The sequence below is a fragment of the Dasypus novemcinctus genome, chromosome 11 (genome assembly GCF_030445035.2).
Source record: "Dasypus novemcinctus isolate mDasNov1 chromosome 11, mDasNov1.1.hap2, whole genome shotgun sequence".
Lineage (NCBI taxonomy): Eukaryota > Metazoa > Chordata > Mammalia > Cingulata > Dasypodidae > Dasypus > Dasypus novemcinctus.
The window spans coordinates 48,300,157-48,313,438 of NC_080683.1; the positions used below are offsets into that span (position 1 = coordinate 48,300,157).

At 38.5% G+C, this 13,282-nt stretch overlaps 1 protein-coding gene across 1 annotated transcript in view; it reads right to left on the bottom strand.

Annotated features, from left to right (window-relative positions):
- Nucleotides 1–13,282, bottom strand: part of IMPG1 (interphotoreceptor matrix proteoglycan 1) — a 160,705-nt gene that overhangs the window by 81,495 nt on the left and 65,928 nt on the right. The gene's annotated exons all lie outside the window — the stretch shown is intronic.

Genomic DNA, 13,282 nt, shown 5'->3' on the forward strand with positions numbered 1-13,282 from the left:
CAGTGTTGCCTGGAGAACTCATTGAGGACCTTCATCAAAACCCCCGGCTTGCAGCCTGCCTACGGAATTTGTACTTGTGCATCCCCATGGTCATGTGAAACAATTTTATGAAACCTCACACTGTTTACAGATATCTCCTGTTGGTTCTGTTCCCCTAGGAAACCCTGACTAATACATTTACCAAATCACAGGTCCACAGCACCGTAGCAGTCTGGTTTTGATCAACTTAAAAGAGGAACCTGGTTCTTTTCATTAATGCTGCTTTTCTCCCTTCCCCAAGCTAGTCATTCTCACTTTAGGTCCATGAGGAAATATTCTCTTAAATTGGTTCTGCCAGGGAAATGCTCAAGATGCCAACCCAGCTTACCCTTTAGGAAGCCCCTGTGTTCCCAGTGTTGATGCTTTCACCCTTCTTGGATGCTTTGCCTAGGAATGTTCACCACTGATCTTGTCCAAGGTCTCTAGCCTTGTTCAACTTTTCTTCATTGTCCTCTGGGCCCCAAAAATTAAAACAAAATTTTTTCACAATTAAAAGGCTGTTGGAGGGAAGTGGACTTGGCCCAATGGATAGAGCGTCCGCCTACCACATGGGAGGTCCACGGTTCAAACCCCGGGCCTCCTTGACCCATGTTGAGCTGGCCCATGTGCAGTGCTGATGTGCGCAAGGAGTGTGTGCCATGTAGGGGTGTCCCCTGCGTAGAGGTGCCCCACATGCAAGGAGTGCGCCCCATAAGGAGAGCCACCCAGTATGAAAGAAAGTGTGGCCTGCCCAAGAATGGCACCACACACATGGAGAGCTGACACAGCAAGATGATGCAACAAAAAGAAACACAGATTCTGGGTGCCACTGATAAGGATAGAAGCGGTCACAGAAGAACACAGTGAATGGACACAGAGAGCAGACAACTGGGTGGGGGGAGGAGAGAGAAAAAGAAAAGGCTGTTGGGGAGCAGATGTGCCTCCTACACGGGCAGTCCTGGATTTGGTTCCCAGTGTTGCCTAAAAACAACAACAAAATAAAACAAGTATCAAGCAAGGAGATGAAAAAACCAATTCAGGGATGCTGATGTGACTCAGTGGTTGAGTGCTGGTTTCCAACATACGAGGTCCAGGGTTCAATACCTGGCCCCTGATACCTCTCGGAAAAAAAAAAAAGGGGGGGCTGTTTTAGCCAATTCACTTTTATTCTTTTATTCTTTCTTTCTTACTTTCCTTTCCCTGGCCCCTTTGTCCTCTCTACTGCCTAGTTCTCCCAGTTGTAGCACTTCTTGTTCTGTTTCTTGAATATTGAAAAGCAGCATGTACAATGACCTCAATTTAAATTTAACACATGTAAAATGCTTCAAATAAAAAGGGGTCCACGTAATTTGCTCAATACCCTTGAGATACTCCAGCTTTCAAAGTTGAAATTTATTGAACAATCATTCAAGAATGTCACAAATATACAACTGAAAGAAAGACCTGAGTAAAATTATTGCAAGCCCTTATCTAAAGCCTTCAAATCAATGGGAAATTTGCCATAGTACAGAATGAAATTCTGGTCTGACAGTTAAAAGAGTAAATTTTCTTAAGCCCTAAATATATACTCATTCAAAACAAACAAACAAACAAACTAACTAACACTTCCTAGCAACTGCTTTAGATTAATCCATCTGTATAAGTGAAATTTGGTACGTTTTGGAAATGCTGACTTTGGGTGATATTTAGTAAGCACTTTATTTAAAATCTGTGGGTTAGCACTTGTCTCCACATTTCAAATTTCATAAAGTTAATACACATGCTCTGGCAATAGAGAGAACCTGTCAAGTAGCAATGAAGAGTTGCTATTTTTCTATCTCATTCATTGCCAAAGAAGAAAGATAAAGGCAGAAGGAACTGAAAATCCTCTTATCTTTTGGCTAACTCAGTGGTCAAAAGGCACATTAAATCTTGAGATTAATAGGACTTAGTTAAAGACAGAGATCCCATTTTCCTGACATGTGCAGTTTTAAGGTCACAGGAATGATGTGACCCACGACTTTGAGCTCAAGCACATGGCACTTGGCAGAAGGTTTCTCAGTTACCCTTGGTAAACCCTTCCTCTGTAAACTAACAACTTCATGCAACGTGTGATCTACTGACATCATTACAATGCAATTTCACCTTCTTAAAACTTAAGATGAAAGGAAACTATTCGTGGGAGTTTCTATCTGTGTCCCCCAATCCACTGAAATGCTCTTTCTGTTTCGATGTTAGGACACCTAGGAGGTCACTTCCTGCTAGAGCTGCTTCCTTGACCAATTTTTGGTCATTTAGTGTACTTACACCAATGCAATTCTCCACCAGACTCAAGGTGGCAGGCCTTCCTTGCCATCTTATAAGTCATCTTGTCTGTTCCTGGTTACTCTTTGGGTTCAAACCATTTGCACAATTGGTGCCTAACACTCTCTGTAAAAATGGACAAAAGGGGGCAGAAACATTTGCTTTCCCACTCTAATTCTGATGTTAATTCATGTGGGTCAAAATAAGAGAAAATGAGGTGGAAACTCTTGTACTTATGAACACACAATATCCCAGTCATTTGAGAAGTGATAATTGGGGGATGATGGCAATGGAATGGGTCAGATGCCACTTTGACCACCTAACCTATCCAACCCTGTGCCTCTCTCTGCATGGTGTTCCTTGGGACAACTTTCTATTCTCATTCCTTTGTTAAGTGTTTATTTCCTGTCCTCTCTTCTCTCATGAGCTCTGTCCAATCCCACAAACACTATTTATTACCACTAATGACAAGTGCACATTTTGTTATTACTAAGGGTATTTTATCAGGTAACCCTGTTTTTCCTTAAAGCACCTTCTAAATATTTATTTTGTACCTACTATGCTGAGCAGCTTCTTGAGCCTCATTCAAGATATATTGAACATTTACCTCCCCTTTACCAAAATTCCAACCATTTAAGTGGGGTCTACTCTAATACAAATTGGAAAAACCTTATTCCTGGACTTGTACTCATTTTTCAAAGTGATGGAAGGAAGGTAAAGGAAGAGAAGAAGAAGAAAGGAGAGAAGGAAAAGAGAGAGATAGAAAGGGGAGAGACAGAGGAGAGAGAATATGTTGTTCATTGTGTTTCTTTAGGTTTTAAGCTAGAGGATGGGAAGAAATTTGGTGTCTCATATATCACAAGATATAACAAGATAAGTTCACATTGTTTTCATGTTGTTATGCATCATTTATAGTTCAACGTACCACAGGACTTTTAGGTTACACCCCAGAGTTAGTGATTACCAAGGACTTCAGAGACTTTAGTAGAGAGGCCCTGAATTATTGTCTGGTGCTAACTGCTCCAAGTAAGGCAACCTGAGAGTGGAAGGTGCATGGTTTTTGAAGCGTAGATCCTAGACTTTAAATTCTGGACCCATCATGTTCAGGTTGGCTGACTTTAATCTCTCTGATTTCCAGTTTCCTAATCTGTAAAACGAGCATGCACAACCTCTTGGTGATTCCAGTTCTTTAACCCACACTTTTCCTACATCTGCCATTATCCAAAGTAGTGTATGGATACATACACTGATCTTTCTATATATATTACTAAAATATCTCGTGTATCTTTTCTCCCTTCTCCCTTAGCTTTCACTTTCACCCAGGTCCCCACAGCTTCACACCAGATGTGGGATGAAATCTCCCACTGTCCTACTTTTCATCCATCAAGCTCTTTTCAGACCGACTTTCCTTAGCCTAATCATTCCCCCTTTCTTTCCTGAAAATTCAGACCAAACTCATTTTTTTAACTTTTAAGGCCTTGCTTACTAGATGTCCTCCCCATATTTATTTCTCTATATTCTTCCTGATTTCTCAGGCCAACCAATGCATCTGTGCTTAAAACTTGTTCTATCTGGAGGTCCATTTCCCTTCTCCTTAGCTTATGCCAAGTCCTATGCACCCTTCCAGGACCATGTTAAGCTCTGTGAATGACTTCTTTGATGCCTCTGCTTCTCATTGAATTTCATTTTCTCTAACCTAAGATATATACATATGTGTAGTTTACATACAGTACTTTAAGTAGTATTTATATTTTTAATATCTTACATTGTTATTTCATGTGTATAGGTCTTGAAGAAAGGAGAAGCATGGAAAGTGTACTGTGATCTAAAGTGAACTTATTCTTCCTTTTCTGAGCTTTTCTTTGAGTTCATTGAATAATCATGTTGAAGTTCTGGCATTATAATAATTAAGAGTTCTTCAACATGAAATTTTATCTTATCCCCAAATCTGGGCCTAGGAAACATCACAAGCATATGTGATGGCATATTCTTGTAGCTGGATCTTCAACAGTTATATTTTCTTTCTAATATTTTCCCAATTAAATGTTGACTTCAACTCTTCCTTGCCTCTTACAATAATTGTTATCTTTTTTTTTTTTCTGAAAAATGTCTCAGTTACCACAGGCAGTAACTCCATAGTGTATTTTATTCCCCCACCATCACCTGAGATGGATCCCTTGTCTGTTTACTCATTGTTTTTGCTCATTTTTTCCTGCTCATTGTCTTCTCATTGTTTATTGCCCATTGTCTGCTCATTGTCTGTTTGTTTTTTCTTTTGGAGGTGCTGGGAACCAAACCTGAGACCTCCCATGTGGAAGGTGGGAGCTCAACTGCTTGAGCCACATCCTCTCCCCCCATAGTGTATTTTTAAGTTAAAATTTCTGTTAAAATCGTCATGATGACTTAATTTTGAAATGCATTTAAGGGTTTATTCATGCAGAGAAGTTCTCCTTGTCATTAGAGCCATTTATCACTGAGGGATGATCCAAGGAATAAAACTCAGTAGGTTTATTCTAATTGTTTCAGTGTTACCAAGTATGAAAGGAAACAACACTGGGCTAGCTTCCAGATGATCTGCGAGGGGCTGTGGTGCTCCATGGTGTGTGGCACGTCTTTGTGGAGCTGAGTGCTGCTGTATGCTAGTTTTCTGGCACAGGTGAGGTGCTGGCATTTCAGTTAGCATTAGTAAGGTGCAGATGCAACTCCTACAGTGTTAGCGACTACAGTGTGGACTGCAATTTGGACCACTGTCCATGTGTTACAGCAGTGCTCCAGAATGTATTTGCCAGTTGCAGTGGATGTACCACGATGATGGAAGAGGTAGTTGATGTGGGAGGGGTGGGGGGGTGGGGGAATATGGGGACCTCTTATTTTTTGGATGTAACATTTAAAAGAAATTAAAGAAGAAAAAAAGAGAAACCAATAGGGATAGAATATGATGCTAAACCAAGAGGGAAAAATGTGACAGAGACCAAAAACTGAAATGAAAAAACAGAAACAAACAAAAAACACTGGGTGGTAGGAATGGAACCTTAGATAATTCAAGATATGTAGGAGGATAAGGCTCTACTACTAACTATTGAGTTGAAGCCATTTTGGAGATAGTTTCCTAAAGCAGGTCAAAAAGAGAAATCCCAAGTCCTGATGAATGGTTACCTTTTTATTTAGTTCAGTACTTATCAACCTCTCCTTTTCTCCTCTCTGAAAACACTAGATACATCAAACAAAAGTCTTGTGCATAAGGGATACTTATCATTTCTCTTTGTGTAAATGTCAGCCAACAAAAATGGATGGAAGTGATAGAGGTGACCACAGTAAGGATTTGAGAACCAGCAAAGGCTGGTACCTCCTACGATGTGCTCACCAGAGCCTGACTAAAAACAATAACAGGAAGGCAATATTTGGATATGTTAAAGACGTTGTTAAAACTGGATCACTGGCACAATACCGAAACTGCAGACCTACATATTACCACTTCGCACTAATGTGCCTGTAATAGGCATTGCTCATCTGTCAGAAGAGTCTTTCTTGCTGAACCCATTCAAGGCTTCAGAGTTCTTCACAATGGTTTTGCTCCTTAATACCATTTGAATCAGTTCACTTCCTTTCATTTCCACTTCAATCACTCAAGTCCTAGCTACCAACATTTCCAGACTGGGTCTCTATAAAAACTCTCCTAGTTGATGGCTTGGATTTGCCCACCTCCAGTCAATTCTCCACAGTGTACTCAGAAGGATCTATTTAAACTCAAATTTGATGTGTCATTCCTTTGCTTAAAACCCCTTAATATTTCTTAACAGGGCTTATAAAGTTCCACCTCTCTCGAGCATCACTGTCATTGTTTTCTGCTAGTGCACTGTGCTCTAGTCATACTAACTTTCTTCTATTTTTTTCCAATATGCCATCCTATTGCCAGCCTCAGCTACTCCCCTCTGCTCAAAACACTTTTCATCATCCATTTCATCTACCATTTCATTATTAAAAAAATTTTTTGTGCCTTCTTCTCATTCAGATCTCAATTTAAACATTAGTTTCCTAGGAGAATCAATTAGCTGTTTAGAATTTACAAAAAAGACCATTTTATATTTTATTTGTAAGTTGTGTGCTATTTATCCTTTTTCTCATCAAAATATTATAATAAACTTCTGTAAGCATATATATGCACAAAACACTTTTTTTTTTTTTTTTTTTTTTTTAAGATTACCAGCATACCACTAACAGAGCTCCTGTGGTTTCCTTCCCTTCCATATTTCACTTGCCTATTCCATTATTGGTTTCCTGGGATCACATCCCAAATAAACTCTTTATAATCAAATTCTTGTCTTAAGGTCTATTTCTGAGGTAATCCAAACCATAATAGTTTTAGAGTATCTGCATTGCTTACCATTTTATCCCCTGCAACTAGTTAGCACAACCTAAATATTTGTCGAATGAATAAATGAATGAGCACAGCATCTCAGAGAGCCACTGCTAATGAAGTGAACCTTTTGAAATCCTTTTAAATCTAAGGTCTCCTGGCACAAGAAGAGTTTGCTAGGACCTGCGACTTACACTGCCCTCTGGAATTCATCTATTATGGACCAGTCTCCCATCTAAAGCTATGGGAAGAATCTGCACGGGTCCCCAAGAGTAATCAGGGCACAGTATGGTGCCATATGAGCAATCTACTTACTAATGTGCAGGAGAAGTAAAAGAACTCCCCTGAGGAAGGAGGAAAGAAAAGAAATGGTGATAATGAGTTGACAAGAGTTACAGGAAACAGCAGGGTACATGGTATCACCCGAGTATGTATGTTAAGGAGTGTCAACGTAGAAGGAAGAGAAAGATGCAATTTATAATTACAAGCTGCTCTAACTGCTTTTGCCCCTCTATAAGTGGCAGAATTTATTTTAGAAACATATGGTCTTTATTCAGCAACATGTTGGAAAGAGTTTAAACAGATAAAGATACTATTACTCTGCAGAAAAATTGAACAGTAATTTGGGGAGGGGCTTGTGGGAATAGTCTGAGAAAAGGGTGGGCATGAGGAGAGTTTTGAGGGAATGGGGCTTAACATCACATTGCAGAGGGGAACCCCAAGGAGTAATGGCCAGTGAAAAATATCTGGTGAGTATGTGCCTAACATTTCAATACAGGGATGTGTATCTGACTTGACATTGCTTGCTGGATGGGGTTGCAAAGAGACTTCCTCCTTTCCTCATCACCCCAATCTTCAACAAAGTCAGATCAACCCAAAGAAATATCTTCTCTGAATAATGATGAGGAATAATTAGTGAAATCTGACAGTTCACCTCCAGAGTAGGGATTCAGCCACCGAGATGGAGAAATAGGTGTTCAGAAGGGGCAAAAAAGTCAGAGCAAGAATAAAAGCCCTTGGGAATTGCCAAAATATGGGGCAGGGCATTGAGTTTCCCAAACTTAAATCTGGGAGGACAGTACTATTTCACCTGACATCTAGGTGAAATCTAGAATTATCAAATTTGAGAGTTAGAAGGACTTCAGTTCACTTTTTATCTCTCTCTGGAAATTGTGAAGATTGATCTTGGGATGGAAAGTAATTGCAAGTGTTTGCTAAATGGCCATTCTTTTCTTTCTTTCTTTGGCTGACATTTCCTCATGGACCTCTCTAAAGAGTTTTCATCAGTAGCTTACTCCTGGCCAGGAAAACTAACTCCCTGCTTTTGAAGTTCAAGGGAGAGGTAAAAGTGTTGACCACAGCAGTAAAAAGCTCAGTTGAGTTTTTCTTACAAATCTTTCCAAGTCTTATTATTATCCTTTCACCCTAAAGTGGAGTGATTTAAGTAATTCTTTGGTTAGAAGCATGGTTTCCTGCAGATTGCAAATCTCTTTACTTTCATGGCTACATTTACATTAATCCAGGTGGTGGTTAATGTATCACCTCAGGTGGAACTGACTAAAGTTCTTCAACACTCTCATTTTGACCAAAGTATGTAAGTATAAAGAACATCCCTTACATGCGAGTCGTTTTCTGAAGTTTACAGTCTGAGTTTGGTAACATTGATAGGCCCAACAAGGTCGACAAGAGGAACAAAATAATTATGAAGCTCCAATCATGTGTCAGGCACTATGCTCAGCAAGATTTTTTTTTTTCAATAACAAGAACACATTCTCTCTTTTCAGGAATTCACTCTTGGAAGGATACCAGACATTCGTACTAGTAATTTCAATACCGACTGGTAAATGTTTGGCAGAGGTATACACAATTTTTTATTATGGAATCAGGGAACAGATGATTATTATTAATCCTCCCAGGGGATGATTGGGGACAGCTTCACATAGGATGTGGTATTTTAGCTGGAACTTAAAGTATTAGTAGAAAGAATAAAGGAGTATTTCAGACACGAGAAAAAAATAATTTGTGCAAAGGCACAAAAGCATGAACGTGGTGTGACTGGAATTGATAGCAGAATACTTTTCCTGGCCATACAATTTCTCTGAGCTTCTTAGCAGTCAAAGCAAAAAGGGAAATAATCAGATTATTACCATCAACTCCCTCTTTCATGTAGGTATTATGATACAAATTCATTCGTTCACTTCTTCAATTCATTCAACATGTATTAATTATCTGTTTATGTCCCCAGTGTTGATATGTCCATGAATAGACAGACTACAGTTCTTGACCTCATGAAGCATTAGTAGATAGGTTCTGTACTGAGTTCATACAGCTGAGCTTACTCCACTGATTCCTTTCCATGGAGTCAAAGGCTGAGGTCAGATTAAGAAAAGGTGGATGAGCGGATGTGGCTCAAGCTGTTAAATGCCTGATTCCCATACAGGAGGACCTGGGTTAGGTTCCTGGTGCCTTCTAAACAAATAAACAAAAAAAACCGAAAAAACAACAAGCAAAACAAATGAAAATAACGAACTCAGGAAAGCCAGCTTCCCATATACAAGGTCCCAGGTTCAATCCTTGGCTCCTGGTATCTCAAAAAAAAAAAAAAATGTTGGAAGTTTATTGATTTGAACATTTCCTTTACGTGGGAATAAAAGGCAAAACAGTGCCCAAAGAATAGCTCTGACTAAAGTTTGCTTCTTCACCATTTGAAATATTGCAATTCATTTGGACAATATTTTAATTTTAAAATGGCATATCTAGCAAGTGAAAAATCTGTAATTTAGGGAGAGAGGCCACTAAAGAGCTTCTCTCTCGATAGATCAGATGATTAGTCTAATGAGTTAAAATAGAAATGTATTCTCCCCAAAACGTTTCCACACCAAAACACAAAAACTACATTACATCTACATTACATTACATCTACATTAATGATTTGATAGTATTTTTTAACAAGTTAGTTGAATCCATGTATAAGTGCAAGTTAGAATGTTAAGATTTCTTCTTTATGTTTGACTCTCATTTTTATGATATAAGAGTGATCTTAAAAGATAACTGGCTCTACAATAAAGAGTGGTTTGAAATCAACTACCCTGAAAATATTTACCATAGAAGAGCTCAAAATTTTGTACACCATACCAAATTCATTTAGTTTTCTGGAGGCATATTTTGCAAATACTTTATCTAAGTGGATTAACTACTAAATTAAACTGCTTAAACTGAGAGATTTGAGTGATTTACTAAGATTTTAATGGCACAGTGGGTGTTTAGTGACACTAACCTTAAAAATTTTCCAGGCTAAAATTATCTCAGTAATGTCATGGTGCAGAACTTTGAAGGCCTACTTGTCATTTTACCTGTGCATGGGAGGAACTCAGAATTGTTTTATAAGAGAGGGATGCCTTGGTCTTGTCCAAAGTGTACTCATTTTTGCTCATGTCCAAGTGCAAGTGGGGTGCCTTATTTCTTTAATTTATTTTTAGGAAATATCAGGGACTGAACCCAGGACCTCGTACACGGGAAGTAGGCGCTCAACCACTGAGCTACATGCGCTCCCAGTAGGGTGATGTTTTAAACAAGAATGTTTCCTGGTTGGGGACGACCTCATTCTTTCATTAAGACATGCCGTCCCTATCCCTGTCAGGGCTGATTTTGAAGGCATGTGGAATTGCCCTTAATTGATAACATAGCATATTTGTACTCTAGGCCCATGCCAACAAATACAACTCTTCTTGCTTAAATACTAATCAAAAGCTCAGCTGTGAGCTATAATTTTTATTTACGTGGTACTGACTGAAGGCTATGTAGCATATCCATTTATCTAGATATCAAAAAAAGTCACTCCTTGAATTAAGGCAGATTCTTAGAACCTAGCCTCTGAGAGAGCTACTTCTAATGAACTAGACTTTGGCATTCCACTGCGCATCTCCAGTGGGGGCCTTAAAGGAAACACCCTGATACTGGGTTTTATGCAGTAAGGAGGTTGATATGGATAGGACCATAAGTCAGAGTGTCCTCCTTATGAGGACCCACAGGAAAAAATTTTCTCCTAAGCATTTGCAGTGATGTAAGCATGGAAATTCTGAATTGCATGACTGATGGTGTTTTTTTCATTGCAAAGCCTGCTAAGAAGTTCAGAGCCAAATTCATGAACCACCTAAAGCAAATTTATAAATTTTTAATATTCATTTGCATATAATTTCCCCTACAGAGTCATCTGATTTTTATCTTTGTTTTATCTTCTCTTGCATTTTTTCTTTCTAGTCTTCAAAATAAAATCTTCCTTTTTTTGTATGTATGTCTAAAAGTCAATACAAATCTTTTTGTGTCTTTTATTTTGAAATGAGGTGGGATTTTAATAAACAAATTAAAAAAAAGATGAAATATAATAACGAGCCCAGTGCAGGAGGTTAGGGGGGAATAGTCAGGTAAATATGATAAGATTCAAGGAGTCATTTTGTGGAAGCCAAGTGAAGAGGAATTTCAAGAAGAGAATGAGAAATAAGAGCCAATAACTAGAAATGTCAAAGAAAATGACGACAGAAACAAGGTTAAATAGATCAGTTAGGAGGTCATCTGTGACTTTTGAAAATCATGTCTCTGTATCATATATTAGAAGTGAAACCTTGTGGTGATTAGGAGATGATATTGTGGAGATCCAGAAATATAACTATTAAAAAAAAATGACAGAATAGTGAATTAAAGAGAGAAGAGGCTGTGGTTTGAAGGCACAGCAAGTTTGAGGGAATATATATTTTTAAAGCTAGGTATACTTAAGCGAAACCTATTGTAATAGGTGGAGGAAACTTGAACCATGGCCCCAGCTCTTTGACCAGCTATTGTGTAACCTTGAGCAGAGCACTTCGTATTTCTGGTCTGGGTTTCTTCATCTGTGAAAGAGAGGGGTTAACTATGCTATCTCTAAGACTCCTTCCAGTTTTAGTGTTCTGGGGTATATTCATGAATAGGAGGAATGTATAAACACAATAAGAACAGTAAAGTAATTTTGAAAAATAGAATAATGCTTTCTTCATAAATATACTATCATTTATATTAATCTACATGAAATGCTGGTCTTATAATAAGGTTAATGATATCTTAATGAAAGAAGAGTTCAGTGAGCATTTACTACCACTAATTTCACCAAAGAGTTAGTTTGATTTGTTTTATCCAACCTAAACTTAAATGATTTGGAAGTCAGATACTGGTTGATGTGGATTATGGTAGATTGTTCATGGTTGTAAATTCTTTGATACTTTTTCCATCAAGAGCTAGTGTCTGGAGCATAATGAATGCCTGATTCACATGTATGAGGTCCCGGGTTCAATCCCCGGTACTTCCTAAAAAAAAAAAAAAGAAAAGAAAAAAAAGAGAGATCTGGTTTACTTTCTCTCCTCTCAAATTGTTACAGGCTCTGGGGCTCCCTAGTCATTAAAATGTGGGGAAGTGCTGTTTCTGGGCTCTTAAGAGATTGGCAGCTTCTACTTTATGTCTCTTGGAATACTTGTGCTTCAAACCCAGCTGCCATGCTCTGAGAAAGCCCAAGCAAGCTGGTGGGGAGGACTGTATGGAGAGCAAATGAGGCCCCCAGTCAACAACTTTGGTCAGTCACTTATCTGCCAGCCATGTGAATTTTTCTTGGAAATGGATCTTCCATACCAGCTGAGATACTCCTGCCAACATAACATAGAATACAGAAGGGCCATGGGCACTGATCTCTACTCAAATTTCAGATTTATTGGAAAAACAAATGATTCTTGTTTTAAGTCACTGAATTTTTGTGTGGTTTGTTATGCAGCAATAGATAACTGGATCATGCATTTAACATTTATTAACTGGTAATCATGTAAACCCAAACCAGTGCTATCTTGGCTCTGCTATTATGCCATATGTGCCTTTCTAAAAAACCTTATTTCTCAAAATTGCATATAAAGTGCACACAGAGTCTATGAGGAAAATAAAGTTGCAGTGGACCACCCAAAATCCATAGAATTTTGTAATGATAGCCCTAACTAAAACAATAGTCTCATTAAAACTAACAACCCAAACAAATCTCTACTGGCATTTGCTTAAGTTCATAGTCTATCCTTATCAGCCTTATTTGTAGTTTCAACAGAGAGCTCTATAAAGCAGAAAGTTCAGGGTCTTTGGAACCACTATATCAGCCACTTCCTGCACTAAAAGATGACTCTTCTGCAAGATTTTCATTGTTTTCCCTTAAGGCCTTCATATATTGCTAAAAACTCTACTTATGAAGACGTTTGACCTTGTTGCATATAAAATTAGCATTCTTAGAAATTTAAAAAAAATGAACCAAGAGGACTTTAGTGTTTACTGATATCCTTTCTTCATTATCAATTACATATGTGCTTATTGCATTGTAGCTGAACAGATAGTATATTTAGTTAGCCCGTATACAATGCCCATCTCTTCATACATGGCAAGTAGTAGTAGCCAATCCATCTGCTGCCATAGTCCCTTGTCATGAACTTGGGTATTATGACATACCTTGTCCTAACAGACTCTCAGTTTTGAAGCCCAGAGAAAATTGTGTTCTGTGTGGGCAGTAGCTGGAGGAGTTTTGGTATCAGCTTCCTTTGCCAGATCAATCTGGAAAGTGCTGTCATT